Consider the following 21,186-nt stretch of genomic DNA (forward strand, 5'->3'; position numbering starts at 1 on the left):
GGTAGAGATACTCTCAATGATCGGCTATGAAAAGCCAACTGACATTTACTTCTGAGGTGCTGACCTGTTGCACCCTCGACAACTACTGTGATTATTATTATTTGACCATGCTGGTCATTTATGAACATTTTAACATCTTGGCCATGTTCTGTTATAATCTCCACCCGGCACAGCCAGAAGAGGACTGGCCACCCCTCAGAGCCTGGTTCCTCTCTAGGTTTCTCCCTAGGTTTTGGCCTTTCTAGGGAGTTTTTCCTAGACACCGTGCTTCTACACCTGCATTGCTTGCTGTTTGGKGTTTTAGGCTGGGTTTCTGTACAGCACTTTGAGATATCAGCTGATGTAAGAAGGGCTATATAAATACATTTGATTTTATTTKATTTATCAACAAGTTAATTATTAGAATCAGGTGYGCTAGATTAGGGTTGAAGCAAAAACCTACCGGRTGGTTGCTCTCCAGGAACAGGGTTGGAGAGCTCTGCTGTACACCAGACTATTTACCAAGAGAGTTTTGTCTATTTACCACCACAAACTGATGCTGGCACTAAGACCACACTCAATGAGCTGTGTAGGGCCRTAAGCAAATGTTCACCCAGAGGCAGCGCTGCTATTGGCCAGTGACTTTAATTCAGGGATAACTGAACTCAGTTTGACCTAATTTCTACCAACATGTGCAACTACAGATCACCTTTATTCCACACACAGAGGTGCATACAAAGCTCTATCTCACCCTCCATTTGGCAAATCTGACCATAACTCTCTCCTCCTGATTCCTGCTTACAAGCAAAATCTCAAACAGGAAGTATAAGTGACACGCTCAATACGGAAGTGGTCCGATGAAGCGGATGCTGAGCTACAGGACTGTTTCGCTAGCACAGACTGGACGGACGCTTCTAAGAAATCCCACTACACCCTCCGCCGAACAATTTTGTGCACCCTCAGGCTAGTGCGGTGGAGGAGGACTTTGTTGGCTATATCTTTGTTGGCCTTGTTTCAGGGTAGTAAGTTGGTGGTCTGTTGATATCCCTCTAGTGTTGTGGGGGCTGTTATTGAGAAAAGTGGGTGGGGTTATATCCTTCCTGGTTGGCCCTGTTCGGGGATATAGCCGGACTGGGCCACCTTGTCCTCGACCTGAGCCCTAGGACCATGCCTGCCTGGCCTGGCTGTCCCCAGTCCTGGTCCTGGATGTGCTGCTGCTCCAGTTTCAACTGTTCTGCCTGCGGCTATGGAATCCAGACCTGTTCACCGGACGTGCTACCTTGTTCCGGACCTGCTGTTTTCGACTCTCTCTCTACCGCACCTGCTGTCTCAACCTCTGAATGCTCAGCTATGAAAAGCCAAATGACATTTACTCCTGAGGTACTGACCTGTTGCCCCCTCTACAACCAATGAGATTATTATTTCACCCTGCTGGTCATCTATGAACGTTTGAACATCTTGAAGAACAATCTGGCCTTGATGGCCATGTACTCTTATAGTCTCCACCCGGCACASYTAGAAGAGGACTGGCCACCCCTCAGAGCCTGGTTCCTCTCTAGGTTTCTTCCTAGGCTCCTGCCTTTCTAGGGTGTATTTCCTGGCCACCGTGCTTCCACATCTGCATTGCTTGCTGTTTAGGGTTTTAGRCTGGATTTCTRTATAAGCACTTTGTGACATCTGCTGATAAAAAAAGGGCTTTATAAATACATTTGATTTGATGATCAAACAGTCAAAGCGTCAGTACAGGACCAAGATCGAATCCTACTACACCGGCTCTGATGTCGGATGTGGCAGGGCTTGCAAACCATCATGGATTACAAAGGAAAACCCAGCCGCAAGCTGGCCTCTATATAAGACAGTTATTATTCATCTGTGACCATTATGCAATTACAGGCAGGGTGGGAAATCAAYAYCAGCCACCAACCAAATGCTGGTAGATTTTGTCATTGGCTGGTAGACTGTCTATTCTTACTGGCCAAGTTGGCAGGTGGTCACACAGTTGTTGTTTTTTATCCGATTTTGCAGATWATTTTTCTCAGACCTTTCTTTCTCAAGACTAAATATCCCGAAGCCTCTGTGCATGTGCGGATCACATTCTGCACCTCTACTTTTCACACATTTTTGTGGTCTCCTTCCTTTCACATTTCTCACTGTCAATCGTTAATGATAATACGTTTTACTGGTAAAATGGCCATGGAGCATCTGCATACCAATAATGTGATTTTAATCAGTTTCATGGGGATATATGCATTTAGATCTTTATACAGTGTTTGAAGTAGCCTACAGTGTTTTGAATGATGTACAGTGAGCGAATTTTAGAGCAGATGGTGTAAAATAACTGTAGCATAGCCTACCTGTGTGTTCTGCCTAGTGTTGCGCGCAGTTGAGTTTTGGCCACATGAGAATAATGCGGTGGTGTTTGTGTCTTGCAGTAATGCAATACTATGTTTTTACAAGCACCAATAGCCAGAGCAGCCTTACCTCTACAAGGAGAACCGTGCGTAATGTAGAGCATAAACACATGCACAGAACGTGATCTGCACATGTGCCGAAACTTTAGGATCTTTTGTCCAGAAAACAAAGGCGCAAGAAAAGTCTGATTCACAGCCACTCCGTAAAAAATGATGTGTGTGTGAACGAAATGTGGCTTGTAAAAAAATTTGATTGGCTGGTAAAATTTGGACCTCCACCAGCCAATGTTAATTTCACATTCTGATTACAGTACTCATTACAGCTCTAACCATACACACAGAGACATACACACTCATGACACATTCCTAGTGGCGCCACCACTGCTGGGCACTGGCTGTAAGGCGATAGAGGGAKCGGGAACTGAGCAGGAACTGGATGAGAAGCAAAGGGAAAAGAAGAGAGGATTAGATACATCTCACTACCATGACTCATTGAGGCTGTCTAGACTATTATTAGTACAGAGAAGGGGGGCTTTTATACAGGGAGAGATGGCGGCGACTGTTGTTGTTGTTGGATCGTGGTAACTGGAAAGAAGGGGAGGTTGTCACTGATCATGATCAGACGATGACATACAGAAACTATTTCTACTCTTTCAGCAGTAAGGCTGTGGCCTATTCTACTTATTCTCGCTCCCTTTCCCTTTCCCTCCCCCTCTCTCTGTGGAGGTAGTGGCATGGCTATATTTAAGCTGCCCTCTCCCAGTCAGCATACTCTCATTCTCTGGCACTACCTCTGCTTCTCTTTCTCTCCTATTAAACGCTCCAACTGTTTTTAGCACTCCAACTGAAGGTTCTAGTCCACCCTCCCTCCCTCTTTCAGAATCTTTCAAAGTTTATCTTCCTATTAATAGTTCATCTGTTCCTTTCCCCCCCATGTCTGGAGATGGCTCTTCCAGTTCTTGTGCTTTTCTACTCCATCTGTATGTCCTTCCGGAGTGTACGTACAGTGCCTTCTGAAAGTATTCAGACCCCTTGACTTTTTCCACATTTTGTTACGTTAAAGCCTCAGCAATTGACACACAATACCCCATAATAACAAAGCAAACTGGTTTTTAGAATTGTTTTGCAAATATACACTACCGTTAAAAAGTTTGGGGTCACTTAGAAATGTCCTCGTTTTTGAAAGACAAGCACAGTTTTTGTCCATTAAAATAACATCAAATTGATCAGAAATACAGTGTAGACATTGTTCATGTTGTAAATGACTATTGTAGCTTGAAATGGCAGATTTTTATGGAATATCTACATAGGTGTACAGAGGCCCATTATCAGCAACCATCACTCCTGTGCTCCAATGGCACGTTGTGTTAGCTAATACAAGTTTATAATTTTAAAAGGCTAAATAATCATTAGAAACCCTTTTGCAATTATGTTAGCACAGCTGAAAACTGTTGTTCTGGTTAAAGAAGCAATAAAACTGGCCTTCTTTAGACTATTTGAGTATCTGGAGCATCAGCATTTGTGGGTTCGATTACAGGCTCAGAATGGCCAGAAACAAAGAACTTTCTTCTGAAACTCGTCAGTCTATTCTTGTTCTGAGAAATGAAGGTTATTCCATGCGAGAAATTGCCAAGAAACTGACGATCTCATACAACGCTGTGTACTACTCCCTTCACAGAACAGCGCAAACTGCCTCTAACCAGAATAGAAAGAGTGGGAGGCCCCGGTGCACAACTGAGCAAGAGGACAAGTACATTAGAGTGTCTAGTTTGAGAAGCAAGTCCTCAACTGGCAGCTTCATTAAATAGTACCCGCAAAACACCAGTCTCAATGTCAACAGTGAAGAGGCGACTCAGGGATGCTGGCCTTCTAGGCAGAGTTGCAAAGAAAAAGCCATATCTCAGACTGGCCAATAAAAATAAAAGATTGAGATGGGCAAAAGAACACAGACACTGGACAGAGGAAGATTGGAAAAAAGTGTTATGGACAGATGAAGTTTGAGGTGTTCGGATCACAAAGAATGCCCCAAGCATGGTGGAGGCAATGTGATGGTCTGAGGGTGCTTTGGGGGACATTTGTGAGATGCAGAAAAAAATTAAAAGATGCTGGAGGACTGCTTGACGCCATCTGTCAAGCATGGTGGAGGCAATGGGATGATCTTTTTATTTATTTTATTTTATTTCACCTTTATTTAACCAGGTAGGCTAGTTGAGAACAAGTTCTCATTTGCAACTGCGACCTGGCCAAGATAAAGCATAGCAGTGTGAACAGACAACACAGAGTTACACATGGAGTAAACAATAAACAAGTCAATAACATGGTAGAAAAAAAGAGAATCTATATACAATGTGTGCAAAAGGCATGAGGTAGGCAATAAATCGAATAATTACAATTTAGCAGATTAACACTGGAGTGATAAATCATCAGATGATCATGTGCAAGAAGAGATACTGGTGTGCAAAAGAGCAGAAAAGTAAATAAATAAAAGCAGTATGGGGGGTGAGGTAGGTAAATTGGGTGGGTAGTTTACAGATGGACTATGTACAGCTGCAGCGATCGGGGTCTGAGGGTGCTTTTGGGGAAGAAGGAAGGCTATCACTCCATTTTGCAACGCCATGCCATACCCTGTGGACGGCGCTTAGTTATGCCCATTACTACAGTTTGCAACTGCACATGGGGACAAAGATCATACTTTTTGGAGAAATGTCCTCTGGTCTGATGAAACAAAAATAGAACTGTTTGGCCATAATGACCATTGTTACGTTTGGAGGAAAAATGGGGATGCTTGCAAGCCAAAGAACACCATCCCAACCGTGAAGTATGGGGGTTTCAGCATCATGTTTTGCGGGTGCTTTGCTGCAGGAGGGACTGGTGCACTTCACAAAATAGATGGCATCATGAGGGAGGAAAATTATATGGATATATTGAAGCAACAAGACATCATCAGGAAGTTAAAGCTTGGTCACAAATTGGTCTTCCAAATGGACAATGACCCCAAGCATACTTCCAAAGTTGTGGCACAATGCCTTAAGGACAACAAAGTCAAGGTATTGGAGTGGCCATCACAAAGCCCTGACCTCAACCTCCTATTGAAAATTTGTGGGCAGAACTGAAAAAGCATGTGCGAACAAGGAGGCCTACAAACGCAATAAATGGGAGAAACTCCCCAAATACAGATGTGCCAAGATTGTAGCGTCATACCCAAGAAGACTCAAGGCTGTAATCGCTGCCAAAGGTGCTTCAACAAAGTACTGAGCAAAAGGTCTGAATACTTATGTTAATGTGATATTTCAGTTTTAAAAAATTTATAAATTAGCTAATAGTTCTAAATACCTGTTTTTGCTTTGTCATTATGGGATATCGTGTGTATATTGATGAGGGGGAAAAAATGATTTAATCAATTTTAGAATAAGGCTGTAACCTAACAAAATGTGGAATTAGTCAAGAGGTCTGAATACTTTCTGAAGGCACTGTATGGGGGAATGTGGAGAGGCATAGTGTGGAGGATGGCACACCATTTCATCTCACTTTGTTGCAAAAGTTACTTGTTAGTTAAATACTTGATTCATCCACATTGTTATGGCATTGAACAATTGCACTGAGTCAAACTCTATAGTGCACAAACACTCATTGAGAAAAGTGTGTGTGTGTGTGTGTACTGTATGTGTGTTAAGAAGCTCCCTCTTCTGTGGTTGGCATGCCCCCAGTCTGTTGTCCTCTTTTGTTCTCAGCCGGTCTGTGTTCTCTGAGTGACTGGTCCAAATGCCTGCTCTTCCTACACATCGCTCTCTTTTTCTCTGTGTCCTCCTTTTGTTCGCTCCCTCTTTTAATCTGAGGGATTAAGCTGCGTTGGTGGTGGTTGTGGACAAAGCCTAAGAGGTCACAGTTATGCAACCTACCCATAATCCAACAGACATATAGAGTCAGACAGGCTGAAACTATAGCCTAAATGGTCTGGGGGGGGACTGAATGTTCACCCTTACATAATTGACATTGGTGGGTAGAGAGAGACAGACTGACACACACACACACAGACACACAGTTAGATTTAGTGCTGGACAGCATACTACAGCTCTGTAGCCATCAATAGCTGTTTTTATGCCAGTATGTTGTATTGTTATTGCTCTGAAATGTGAGCCTGTCTATGGATTTACTGCAGTTCAGTTTCCCTGGCTAGAGACTGAGGCTAGGGCTGAGAATGTGCTGAGGCTGAGCATGGGGCTGAACCTGGGTTGGGGCTATGGGCTAAGGCTGAGGTGGGGGCTGTAGACTGAGACTAGGGCTGAGGCTGAGCATGCGGCTGAACCTGGAGTTGGGGCGGTAGGCTAAGGCTGAGGCTGTGGGCTGAGACTAGGGCTGAGCCTGGGACTGTGGGTTTGAGGTTGGGAAGAGAGCCCTGTTATGTGGGCAGAAATCCCTCTCCATTCTAATCTGGCTCCCAGGCATTTCTAGAGATGAGCTCCTCGTGTGTCAATGTCGAAAGGCTCTTATTATACAGGTTTATCAAAACATTTTCATGTGGGATCAGAGAATGTAAGGGACATGAATGGGAACGATGGCCTAGAATACATGACCTTATTTTTTACATGGAGGAGAACTCCCTATTCTACTGGCTCAGTTCAGGCTACCATTTCAGTTCTGGTTCTCAGTTCAGGCTACCATTTCAGTTCTGGTTCTCAGTTCAGGCTACCATTTCAGTTCTGGTTCTCAGTTCAGATTGTGTCATTTCACTGTGTGCACATGCTGTATAAATTTGGGTCAGTTTATTGAAATGGTGGATATCGAGTTCTGTGAGCATGTCTGACATTGTGAGTGTGTTTGTGTGTAGTACAAGGTGACTCTCTCTACCCTTTTCTCTTTCTCTCTGTGTGGGTAGTTTTCCACTGTGTGCTAGGGAAGCTGATGAGACACAAGCTTCGTGACTGCGTCCTTCACAAAAGCAGCTCAGGTTAGCCATGCTCTATGTCAGGTAGCAGTCTCATCCTTCACCCAATTTATCTCTCTCTCGCTCTTTTCCTCTCTCTCCCTTGTTCCCTGCCTAGACACTGCAGCACTCTACTTGGAAATTTCCAGACTGCGGCAGAGAGACTCAGAGAGGAGTAGGAGGGTGTCTGTGATGATAGAGAGAGTGTGGGAGAGAAGGAGGGGAGAAGGGGAGGGAGGGGATGAAAGAGTGTGTATATGTGAAATAGGTAAGTGATGAGGCTTGACTTTATCACCACATTGAGAGGAACATATTGACCCTTAGTGACGCAGGGCAGTGTGTGTGTGTGTGTGTATGTTGAGTGTTAAGAGAAACTGAAAAGAAACTAAAGGGATAAAGAGATCATGGAGGAGGAAAGGAATAGTAAAAGAGAAGATGAGCAGCTGAATGTACTGCGGGATACTATGAAATGAAAATAGGGATGGTGAGGAGGAGAGAATGACTGAGGGATCTGAACAGATGGATACAAGGAGGGAGACGAAGCAGAGGGGTAGAGAGAGTGAATGTGTGCCAGGGAGGGATTGTCACGTGCTCCCTCTCCTGCCTCTAGTTCAACAGGCTGCTCGTTATGGCACACGCCTGTCACCATCGTTACACGCACCTGCGCGTCATCAGACTCACCTGGACTCCATCACCTCCTTGATTACTTGCCCTATATACAGTTGAAGTCGGAAGTTTACATACACTTAGGTTGGAGTCATTAAAACTTGTTTTTCAAACACTCCACAAATGTCTTGTTAACAAACTATAGATTTGGCAAGTCGGTGAGGACATCTACTTTGTGCATGACACAAGTAATTTTTCCAACAATTGTTTACAGACAGGTTATTTCACTTATAATTCACTGTATCACAATTTCAGTGGGTCAGAAGTTTACATACCCTACGTTGACTGTGCCTTTAAACAGCTTAAAATGCTTAAAATTATGTCATGGATTTCGACGCTACTGATAGGCTAATTGACATAATTTGAGTCAATTGGTGGTGTACCTGTGGATGTATTTCAAGGCCTACCTTCAAACTCAGTGCCTCTTTGCTTGACATCATGGGAAAATCAAAAGACATCATCCAAGACCTCAGAAAAAAAGTGTAGACCTCCACAAGTCTGGTTCATCCTTGGGAGCAATTTCCAAACGCCTGAAGGTATCACGTTCATCTGTACAAACAATAGTACGCAAGTATAAACACCATGGGACCACTCAGCCGTCATACCGCTCAGGAAGGAGACGCGTTCTGTCTCCTACAGGTAAATGTACTTTGGTGCGAAAAGTGCAAATCAATCCCAGAACATCAGCGAAGGACCTTGTGAAGATGCTGGAGGAAACAGGTACAAAAGTATCTATATCCACAGTAAAACGAGTCCTATATCAACATAACCTGAAAGGCCGCTCAGCAAGGAAGAAGCCACTGTCCCTAAACCACCATTAAAAAGCCAGACTACAGTTTGCAACTGCACTTGGGGATAAAGATCATACTTTTTGGAGAAATGTCCTCTGGTCTGATGACACAAAAGTAGAACTGTTTGGCCAAAATGACCATCGCTATGTTTGGAGGAAAAAGGGGCGACTTGCAAGCCGAAGAACACCATCCCAACCGTGAAGCACGGGGTGGCAGCAACATGTTGTGGGGGTGCTTTGCTGCAGGAGGGACTGGTGCACTTCACAAAGTAGATGGCATCATGAGGCAGGAAAATTATGTGGATATATTGAAGCAACATCTCAAGACATCAGTCAGGAAGTTAAAGCTTGGTCGCAAATGGGTCTTCCAAATGGACAATGACCCCAAGCATACTTCCAAAGTTGTGGCAAAATGGCTTAAGGACAACAAAGTCAAGGTATTGGAGTGGCCATCACAAAGCCCTGACCTCAATCCTATAGAAAATGTGTGGACAGAACCTGAAAAGCGTGTGCGAACAAGGTCTACAAACCTGACTCAGTTACACCAGCTCTGTCAGGAGGAATGGGCTAAAATTCACCCAACTTATTGTGGGAAGCTTGTGGAAGGCTACCCAAAACATTTGACCCAAGTTAAACAATTTAAAGGCAATGCTACCAAATACTAATTGAGTGTATGTAAACTTCTGACCCACTGGGAATGGGATGAAAGATATAAAAGCTGATATTAATCATTCTCTCTACTATTATTGTCACACTTCTCGTGGGCTGAAGGAAGAGTGGACCAAGGTGCAGCGTTTAAAGTGTTCATGATTTAATCCCAAAAAACAATCGAACAAAAACAACAAACAGGAGAACGAAAGCGAACAGTTCTGTCAGGCAAACAAAACAGCTAAACAGAAAATAACTACCCACAAAACACAGGTGGGAAAAGGCTACCTAAGTATGGTTCTCAATCAGAGACAACGATAGACAGCTGCCTCTGATTGAGAACCACACCCGGCCAAACACACAGAAAGAGAAAACATAGAACACAAAACATAGAATAGCCACCCAAACTCACGCCCTGACCAAACCAAAATAGAGACATAAAAAGGATCTCTAAGGTCAGGGCGTGACAATTATTCTGACATTTCACATTCTTAAAATAAAGTGGTGATCCTAACTGATGACAGGGAATTTTTACTAAGATTAAATGTCAGGAATTGTGAAAAACTGAGTTTAAATGTTTTTGGCTAAGGTGTATGTAAACTTCCGACTTCAACTGTATGTCACTCCCTTTAGTTTCTTCCCCAGGTGTCATTGTTTCTGTTCCTGTGTCATGTCTGTGCGTTATTCGTGTTTCTTATTTTGTATTATGATGTGTTAATTTATTAAAAACACTCACTCCCTGAACTTTCTTCCCGACTCTCAGCGCACTCGTTACAGAATGACAACTCACCAAAGGGAAGTATCAGGGAGTGTTTTTTGTTTGTTTTGGAGATGATGTCGGGTCCGAGTGTCAGAACCAGAGCTACCTGGGAGGCTTCAGCCGGTTTAGAAAGAGAAGGTGGTAGGAGTATAGTTTTGTGTCTCCAGGCAAAAAAATCTGTAACCGAAAAGGGTTCTTCGGCTGTCCCCATAGGAGCACCCTTGGAAGAACCCTTTTTGGTTCCAGGTAGAACCCGTTTGGTTCCAGGTAGAACCCTTTCCACAGAGGGTTCTACATGGAACCCAAAATAGTTATATCTGGAACCAAAAAGGTTTCTACAGTACCTGGAACCAAAAAGGGTTCTCCTATGGGGACAACCGAAGAACCCTTTTGGAAGCCTTTTTTCTAAGAGTGCAGGGTGCTTTTATCTCTCATTGAGCTCTGTTGAAACACATGCACCCCTCTTCATGTGCAGGACCAGTGAAGCACTGCAGTACCACACTACCATTGCATGGGACTAGCACACACACACACACACAAGACTGCAGCCCCCCACTGCAGCCCACTCACACACATACATATTTACACGTATTAACGTTAATACAGTACATACACACTCACACAAACGGGACTATAGCTCATCTTTGTGCCCACTTACGATCATGCATATTTACAAAGTGGTTCACTAACACACACACACTTATGCACACATACACATTTCTCAAACACCCATAAACACATACAGACCCTTTGTGTGATGTGGTTGAAAATCTCATATCTGATACTCACCTGCTGAGGTGAATGCTTACTCACATATAGGCAGAACATACTGACATACTTGCTACAGAAAGTATGTTAAACTACCACCCACATGCATAAGGCCATTGTGTACAGTACATATACACGACACTCAGCAGCTAACTTCGTGTCAGTGACATTAGACAATGATACCAATACAATACCGCACTATTGTACCAAAGCAATTACCGATATATGATATACCAATCGAATCAATGACTATTCAAACTTGGTTCCTTTATTACTTCCTGTATGTTATATACACATAGCTGAGGATGTCAGACCCCTGGCCTCTGTGAATAATTCACTGTTCGGTTTCATGTAAAACTGAAGTTGTTTGAGTGATGTTTATTCGTCTTGCTCAGGTTCTAGGGGCAAAAGTTGCTGAATGTTGTTTTATTGAAGAAGCCCTGGCCTGTAGCACACATTGCCACACACACACCAGCACTCTTCCATAGACTGTCAGATTTACAGTACCAGTCAAAAGATTGTACACACCTACTCATTCCAGGGTTTTTCTTTATTTTTACAATTTTTTACATTGTAGAATAGTAGTAAAGACATCAAAACTATGAAATAACACATATGGAATCATGTAGTAACAAAAAATGTGTTAAACAAATCAAAATATATATTTGAGATTCTTCAAAGTAGCCACCCTTTGCTTTGCACACTCTTTGCATTCTCTCAACCAGCTTCATGAAGTAGTCACCTGGAATGCATTTCAATTAACAGGTGTGCCTTGTTAAAAGTTCATTTGTGAAATGTCTTTCCTTCTTAATGCATTTGAGCCAATCAGTTGTGTTGTGACAAGGTAGGGGGTGGTATACAGAAGATAGCCCTACTTGGTAAAAGACCAACTCCATATTATGGCAAGAACAGCTCAAATAAGCAAAGAGAAATGACATCATTACTTTGAGACATTAAGAACTTTGAAAGTTTCTTCAAGTGTAGTCGCAAAAACCATTAAGCACTATGATGAAACTGGCTCTCATGAGGACCGCCACAGGAAAGGAAGACCCAGAGTTACCTCTGCTGCAGAGGATAAGTTCATTAGAGTTAACTACACCTCAGATTTCAGCCCAAATAAATGCTTCAGAGTTCAAGTAACAGACACATCTTAACATCAACTGTTCAGAGGAGACTGCATGAATCAGGCCTTCATGTTCAAATTGCTGAAAATAAACCACTACTAAAGGACACCAATAATAAGAATAGACTTGCTTGGGCCAAGAAACACGAGCAATGGACATTAGACTGGTGGAAATCTGTCATTTGGTCTGATGAGACCAAATTTGAGATTTATGGTTCCAACCGCTCTGTCTTTGAGACGCAGAGTAGGTGAACGGATGTGTGGTTCCCATGAAGCATTCGAGAAGGTGGTGAAGCATGGAGAAGGTGGTGTTTTTTTTGTGTTTTTTTTTATTTAGAATTCAAGGCACACTTAACCAGCATGGCTACAACAGCATTCAACAGCGATATGCCATCCCATCTGGTTTGCGCTTAGTGGGACTATCATTTGTTTTTCAACAGGACAATGACCCAAAACACACCTCCAGGCTGTGTAAGGACCATTTCACCAATAAGGAGAGTGATCGAGTGCTGCATCAGATGACCTGGCCTCCAGAATCACTCGACCTCAACCCAATTGAGATGGTTTGGGATGAGAATGAAGGAAAAAGCAGCCAGCAAGTGTTCAGCAGATGTGGGAACTCCTTCAAGAGTGTTGGAAAAACATTCCTCATGAAGCTGGTTGAGAGAATGCCAAGAGTGTGCAAAGCTGCCATCAAGGCAAAGGGCTACTTTGAAGAATCTCAAATATGAAATATATTTTGATTTGTTTAACACTTTTTTGGTTACTACATGATTCCATATGTGTTATTTCATAGTTTTGAATTCTTCACTATTATTCTACAATGTAGAAAATAGTAAAAAATAAAACCCCTGAATGAGTAGGTGTGTCCAAACTTTTGACTGGTTCTGTATTTCAAGTGCTACTTAAAGGGGTGGCTATATTTAGTTGTTCAGATATTTTTACCCTCCTATTTGCTCATATAGTCCCATACCTTCCATGAAGGGTCTGCCAAGTCGGTAGGTCGGTTTCCCGGTCCGCCCACGTGTTGCCTTGGTGATGCTGTTTTTCCGAGCAGTGGAATGTCAGGATCGTGACCTTGGTCTGAGGAACGTGTTGCGAGGTCTGAGAAAAGCTGACAAAAACTCTTTCAGGAGTCTCACTAACTTGTTAATCCCTTGTCTTCCCCCCGCCCCCCTCTCCTTCCATACCCTGGGAAGCAAGCCACTCGCTCTCTGCAACCTGCAGGTCTGAACTCGCTTGACAACCATGCAGAATCAGCTGTGCACTGCCTGCCGTTATTAGGAGGAAGTTGAGATGGAGTTATACTGTATTAACTTTGACTGCAGTGTCTGTCTGCTGTTATAAAGTTCCACTACAAATGCACACTTTATCAGTCAACCGAAGTCATTAATTCACTAGAAAATTCACTCACTTTGTTTGCCAAACCCTGAAAGGAAATATAAATTTCCTTTACTTGCTTCCCTGCGTATGACATCTCTGCTTTTCACACACACTCATACACACAACTCATAACACACTATACCACACTCATACACACCACACACAACACACACACACACACACACACACACACACACACACACACACACACACACACACACACACACACACACACACACACACACACACACACACACACACACACACACACACACACACCTGCACCTGCACCTGCACTTGCACCTGCACGTATAGGTGCACTGATTCTCAAGGACACATCCTCACACAGCCTTTGTCACACAGTGAGTGCCGGTGGTAGTTGACTGATCAGGCCTAGAACATTAGTGGCATGGGCTGTTGCATGGAGCCATGGGCCATTACTCAGGGTGACAGCAGTGTGACATTGGAGCTCAGTGAGGATCCAGTGTTCACTTTGGTATCCATTTTGTCTGGACATTAAACAGTATGACACGACTCGATGGTGACCTATTTCGTGTCTTTCACACTCTGGATTGACTGTTGTCACGAAGAACTCCATGCGTGTTGAAGTGAGTTGACCGTTGGTGAAAGCAGACGCACTCTGGTTGACCCATAGTGGAATCGGAGGGTGCTCAGGCTGGGGCAAAGCTATACATGGGCCAGGCCCACCTGGGTTACAAAGATGGACCCAACACCATAGGGCAGACCAGAAAAGGACTAGAGGTGGATGTAACATTACATATTGACCACAGCTGAGATTTTCCCTCCTCTCTCTCTTACCTTCTAGCCAGATCACAATAGCTACTATTACGTGCCAAGAACAGTGAAGATGGACCCAAGGCTCCCGTGAGAAACCAGAGTGGTGTGTGTGACTGAGTTCAGAGGGAGATAATGAAATAGTGTAACAAGCCATGTAACAAGGATCGCATAGGGTGACATGTTAACTTCTTATGGGCAGAGGCAGTATTGAGTAGCTTGGATGAAAGGTGCACAGAGGTGCCCAGAGTAAATGGCCTGCTCCTCAGTCATAGTTGCTAATATATGCATATTATTATTAGTATTGGATAGAAAACACTCTGAAGTTTCTAAAACGGTTTGAATTATGTCTGTGAGTATAACAGAACTCATATGGCAGGCAAAAACCTGAGAAGAAATCCAACCAGGAAGTGAGAAATCTGAGTTTGGTCGCTTTTCAACTCATTGCCTATTGAAAACACTGTAGGATATGGATCTGTTTGCACTTCCTACGGCTTCCACTAGATGTTTGAGTCTGTGGTCTGGCAGAGAGCCAGGTCCTGGTCATGCGCATACCATTACTTCTATAGACACAAAGGAATTCCCCGGTTGGAACGTTATTGAAGATTTATGATAACAACATCCTAAAGATTGATTATATACTTAGTTTGACAAGTTTATTCGACCTGTAATATAACTTTTTGAAGTTTTCGTCCGACGTTTGCCTGGACCTGCACGAGCGTTTGGATATGTGTACTAAACGCGCTAACAAAAGTAGCTACTTGGACATAAATGATGGACATTACCAAACAAAACAAACATTTCTTGTGGAAATGAGAGACCTGGGAGTGCATTCCGACGAAGATCAGCTAAGGTAAGTGAAGATTTATAATGCTTTTTATGAGTTTTGTTGACTGCACAATTTGGCGGGTAACTGTATGGCTTACTTTTGTGGCTGAACGCTGTTCTCAGATTATTGAATATTGTGCTTTTGCCGTAAAGATTTTTTTAATCTGACACAGCGGTTGCATTAAGAACAAGTGTATCTTTAATTCTATGTAAAACATGTATCTTTCATCAAAGTCTATAATGAGTATTTATGTTATTTGACGTGGCTCTCTGCAATTTCTCCGGATATTTTGGAGGCATTTCTGAACATGGCGCCAATGTAAACTGAGGTTTTTGGATATAAATATAAACTTAATTGAACAAAACATATATGTATTGTGTAACATGAAGTCCTATGAGTGTCATCTGATGAAGATCATCAAAGGTTAGTGATTAATTTTATCTCTATTTCTGCTTTTTGTGACTTTGACAATAGCTGTGTTTTTCTGTGATTTTGCGGTGACCTAACATAATCGTTTGTGGTGCTTTCACTGAAAAGCCTATTTGAAATCGGACACTTTGGTGGGATTAACAACAAGATTACCTTTAAAATGGTATAAGATACATGTATATTTGAGGAATTTTAATTATAACATTTCTGTTGTTTGAATTTGGCGCCCTGCACTTTCACTGGCTGTTGTCATATCATCCCGTTAACGGGATTGCAGCCATAAGAAGTTTTAAAGAATTAGCTAGGCGAGAAGCATACTGAGTGAGAGGTGTATTTGTGTAGTATGGGGGGTTCATGATTGAATGTCAGTAGTGGTTCAGGCCGTGTCAGTGTGTGTGAGGCGTGCTCCAGTGAGAGGGCTCCAGAGCCCTCCTGTCACCACCAGGTCTGGGGACACACAGCAGCCCAGGTGTCCACTCCACAGGCTGACCCTACCAGGAATGTAGAGTATGCAGCCTGAAAAGCCATTGCCCAGGAGTCAGCACAAACACAGACTCACAAACACACACTCACTGACTTACTCATGCAAGCATGCACAAATTCGCTCACTCATTCACTTTCACATTCACACTATAGAGCCCTATAAAATCACATTTTTTGTTTGATTTGTTTTTTCCCAAATTAAGTTTGCTCAGTTTTGTTTTTCCAATATTCTGTTTTTCCCATTTTATTTCAGGTTTTTACTCTCAAAATCACACTTTTTTTGTATATAGAAAAACAACAAAATTGGATGTTCGAAGTCCACAACAATGCCTGAACCACATCATGATACCACTTTTGAGTTTTTATTTATTTTGGGGTGTTACCCTTTAATTTAAGTGCGCACCAGCCAGATGTTGTTTGGTTAGCTTAGCTATGTTTCTGTAGCCCTCATGGGATTGCAGAGTTTGCAAAAACAAATGGCCACTGGATTGGTGCAAATAATCATGATATCATTCTGCTAGTTAGGCATAGGCTACTTTGTAGTTAACATTTCCTACAAATAGCCTATACAGGTAGGATTGATCATTAACATTGATTAATCATTTAAATTTGCTTTTGCAAATTCATTCACATTCAACTCCCACATTACTGATCCAGTATTGATGGTTCATTAACGTCTTTAAATAGATTTAAATCGTTTTGCAGCTTCCAGCGACGCAAACCCCAAACTTAGAAAAAAATATATACATACAGTATATGTATAATGTGCAAGCCATCAGAGGGGATGGTTCCAAGTCCCCCGTTAATTAGTGAACCCTCACCGATAAAAGGATTGATCACTGACCTCAGCAGCGATACAAACGCTCTCCAAAATCAACCATCGGACGCAGGCCTTGTAAAGGTTCTCTCCAGTTTAGCACTGATGTATCGCCATCAGAGGTTGGCATCGATCCAGTACCGCAGTGCTCAGCAGAAGCATGTGCAAGAAATGGCTAATTATAAATGGATAGGTGGAGAGAACCGCGCAACTAATGACAAAAGCAGAAAATTAAAACATTCTGCTAGCCGAGCCGAACTGCGTTTGAAAATGGAACAATTAAAAGTAATTGCAAAAACTTATGACGATGAACTAGCACAAACTTTTCAACAAAATTGTTTTCTACAGGACCAACTCGATTTAGCCAAAACTAAATACGATGTAATCTGAGGGGGAGTGGGGCCGGTTAACAACCGGTCTTAAACTTTCTCTCTCTGGACCTGCAGTTTGGAGAAAACAAAAATCCCTTGTGTGTAGAGAGAGAATCTGCTGCCAAAACTCCAACATCCAAAGGTGGATAATGAAACAATATTTCCAACATAAAGAATGTGGGAAATGGTTGGTGGGGATCCAAACAATAAGTCCTGTCAAAAGTGTATTGTTTTGTGATATCATTAAGGACAGTATAACTAAATAGCTGTAACTCTACAAATGTATAAGTCCCAGTTATCAGATTTACATCTAAATGTTGTAAAACGTACATGATTAAATATTAAACTATTTGTGAGAAGATGAAGTGTGATTTTTGCCTTCCAAATGAGAACTGCTTTTCATAGAAACTTTTTGCCAAGTCAGTAACCACGCCCATGTGAGCACAGACATTGTGGCAATGTAATGGAACCGCCACCAAGACGAATGGTTAGACTCTACCAGACCAGAATACGTGCAGCGCAAGTATTCAACATTACAAATGGTAAGACCCTCAAACTCTCAACGAGTGAAGGTGAAGACTATACCAAACATTCTCAGTCTACAGCTGGGTAATGTAAAGTAGTCTAGAACTTTGACCAAAGACACCAGGAAGATCTCAGCAAACAACCAGAGTTGTACATCAGTACATTTCTGATGTATCTAGTCTAACAAACACTCACAGACAAAGAAGGCTACTACAACTGAGGATATTGTGACCACTGGTGGACAACCAGAGACTTACCTAACCAGAGACTTCTTTCGAACTGACTCCCGATAGACGGACCAGGCAATTTATACAGAGAGATGACAAAGACAGACAAGCATAAATATGTGTTGCGTTTCTAAATCCGAATGAGCGATAGTTAGGGTGCTAAATATCCATATTTACGATAAGCGTATTTTCCACATGTATGTACAATGAGTTCCCTCTTTGTCTCTCCTGCTCTCTTTATCTTGCCCCTCCCTTTCATTGTGTAAGAAGGCATCATATCAGGTTAGTCCACTATGGACTTTTCATTGCATTATGTTAGTAATCAATTCAACAAATACCGTGTGTTTATTTTTTTTTTAAATTTCCACCTTAATTTAACCAGGTAGGCTAGCTGAGAACAAGTTCTCATTTGCAACTGCGACCTGGCCAAGATAAAGCAAAGCAGTTCGACACATATACAACAACACAGAGTTACACATGGAATAAACAAACATACAGTCAATAATACAGTAGAAAAGTCTGTGTGTGTGTGTGTTTATGTATTTCTGTGTGAGTATTTAGTTAGTAAATAAATAATTAAGCAAATTTGTGTATCGCTAAATCATCATTTAGACTAGCGTCCGTGCAGATTTGAAGTCAACGACATTCAGAATGAGACTGAAATTAGATAAAAATGATTAATAGATGACTGGTATGATAATGATATATTCTGATATATTCTTGAGTTAATTTGGGAAATGGTAACTCACAAAACAAACTTTTTCCGTGGTGCCCCAAGATTGCTAATGAGTTAATTGTTACATGATTAATATAATCACATAATAATTAAACATAGTTAATGGATTTGATAAAATAACCGTCAATGATAGTCACGTCACGACACACTGCACTGATTTGTTAATAACAGTCCAACTGTTAACACACATACTCCCATTCATACTCCCCTCTGTCCTACTCTGTTACTTCAGAATTATCGAATTATTGACTCAATTAGTCAATCTACTGCTCTTCTACCCCCACACACTTCTAAAGAATTCCCTTCAGTCACCTAACAGGTTTGCTTCAGACTCCTACTCCGTTACTTCAGAATGTCCCATTTGTCCTACTAAATGGCTTAATAAATCAATCTACTAGGCTACTCTAAGGTAATACCCTCCCACACTGCTTTGCTTCATTTTCAACTCTAGCCAGTACCATTGAGGAATTTAATGTGTGAGGGAGTATGTTTTTGTGGAAATGGTGTAGTGTGTTTTGGTGGCAATGCGAGCAGCTGTAGACTATGTTGGTGTGTGTTTGTGTGTGTTTGTATAGCTGCATGCAATCCCTGATTAAGTGTACTCTATGTGAACGAACTAACTCACTCAACGTCATGGGGTTTATTGGACGATTGGCTTTATTGGAGCATTGCACAATTCAGGAGAACACACACACACACACACACACACAGAGAGATATGCAAGGGAACTGGAATAACAGATAACACAACAACATGCTTCGTATGCTTCTCTCCAGCCAACCACAGGGAGGATTTCTGCCGTTGACTGTGACGAACAAATTATGTTTACTCCCTTTTCCTGGAGGCAGAACAGAAGAGTGTGTCTGTGAGAGGGAACGAGAGAAAGTCATTCAGAATGAGTGTGGAAGCCACAGGACAGAATCAGGACACTCTGTGCTCATGACCTTTGCAACCAAACAGGACTTACCTTGCACTTTTCAGAAGTGAATCCAGTCCAACAACTTAACACATCAAAACAGTGTATGGTAGTCACACACACACATACACACACACCATGCTAACATGTGATCTTTCTATGGTAAGGGGCTCCTAGGGCTGTGATATTGACAGTGCTATACACTGTGTGCACAAAAAATGAGTGGATTCGGCTATTTCAGCCACACCTGTTTATGACAGGTATATAAAATTGAGCACACAGCCATGCAATCTCCATAGACAAACATTGGCAGTAGAATGGCCTTACTGAAGAGCTTAGTGACTTTTAACGTGGCACCGTCATAGGTTGCCACCTTTCCAACAAGTCAGTTAATAAAATTTCTGCCCTGCATGAGCTGCGGTGCTGAAGTAAAAATTGTCGGTCCTCGGTTGCAACACTCACTACCGAGTTCCAAACTGCCTCTGGGAACAACGTCAGCACAAGAACTGTTCATCGGGAGCTTCCTGAAATGGGTTTCCATGGCCGAGCTGCCGTACACAAGCTTAAAATTACTATGCGCAATGCCAAGTGTCAGCTGTAGTGGTGTAAAGTTTGTCGCCATTTGACCCTGGAGTGATGAATCACGCTTTACCATCTGGCAGTCCGACAGACAAATCTGGGTTTGGCGGATGCCAGGAGAACACTACCTGCCCCAATGCATAGTGCCAACTGTAAAGTTTGATGGAGGAGGAATAATGTTCTGGGGCTGTTTTTCATGGTTCGGGCTAGACCCCTTATTTCCAGTGAAGGGAAATCTTAACGCTACAGCATACAATGACATTCTATACGATTCTGTGCTTCCAACTTTAGGGAAACGATGAGGTCTATACAGAAATGGTTTGTTGAGATCGGTGTAGAAGAACTTGACCTGCCTGCACAGAGCCCTGACCTCAACCCCATCAAACACCTTTGGGATGAATTGGAATGCCGACTGCGAGTCAGGCCTAATCACCCAACGTCAGTGCTCAACCTCACTAATGCTCTTGTGGCTGAATGGAAGCAAGTCCCCCCAGCATGTTCCAATATCTAGTGAAAGTCTTTCCAGAAGAATGGAGGCTCTTATAGCAACAAAGAGGGGACCAACTCCATATTAATGCCCATGATTTTGGAATGAGATGTTCGACGAGCAGGTGCCCACATACTTTTGGTCATGTAGTGTATACAGTGCCTTCAGAAAGTATTCACACTCCTTGACTTTTCCACATTTTGTTGTGTTACAAAGTGGGATTAAAATTGATTTAATTGTAACCTTTTTGCCAACTATCTATATAAAATACTGTCAAAGTGGAAGAAAAATGCAACAAAAAAATTGTGTGGGGGGAGGATAAAAGGCTAATATATCTTGGTTAGATAAGTATTCAACTCACTGGGTCAATGCATATGAGAATCACATTTGGCAGCGATTGTAGCTGTGAGTCTTTCTAGGGCTCCTGACTGGCACAGCGGTCTAAGGCACTGCATCTCAGTGCTAGAGGAGTCATTACAGACACCCTGGTTCAAATCCAGGCTGTAATCACAACCGATTGGGATTCTCATAGGGAGGCAC

General features: G+C 42.4%; 1 protein-coding gene across 1 annotated transcript in view; it reads right to left on the bottom strand.

The window, feature by feature from the left end:
* The window catches only part of LOC111974763 (transmembrane and coiled-coil domains protein 2-like), a 65,727-nt gene that overhangs the window by 38,990 nt on the left and 5,551 nt on the right, over positions 1 to 21,186 (bottom strand). The window lies entirely within an intron of this gene.

This window comes from Salvelinus sp. IW2-2015, linkage group LG1 (assembly GCF_002910315.2).
Source record: "Salvelinus sp. IW2-2015 linkage group LG1, ASM291031v2, whole genome shotgun sequence".
Classification (NCBI taxonomy): domain Eukaryota; kingdom Metazoa; phylum Chordata; class Actinopteri; order Salmoniformes; family Salmonidae; genus Salvelinus; species Salvelinus sp. IW2-2015.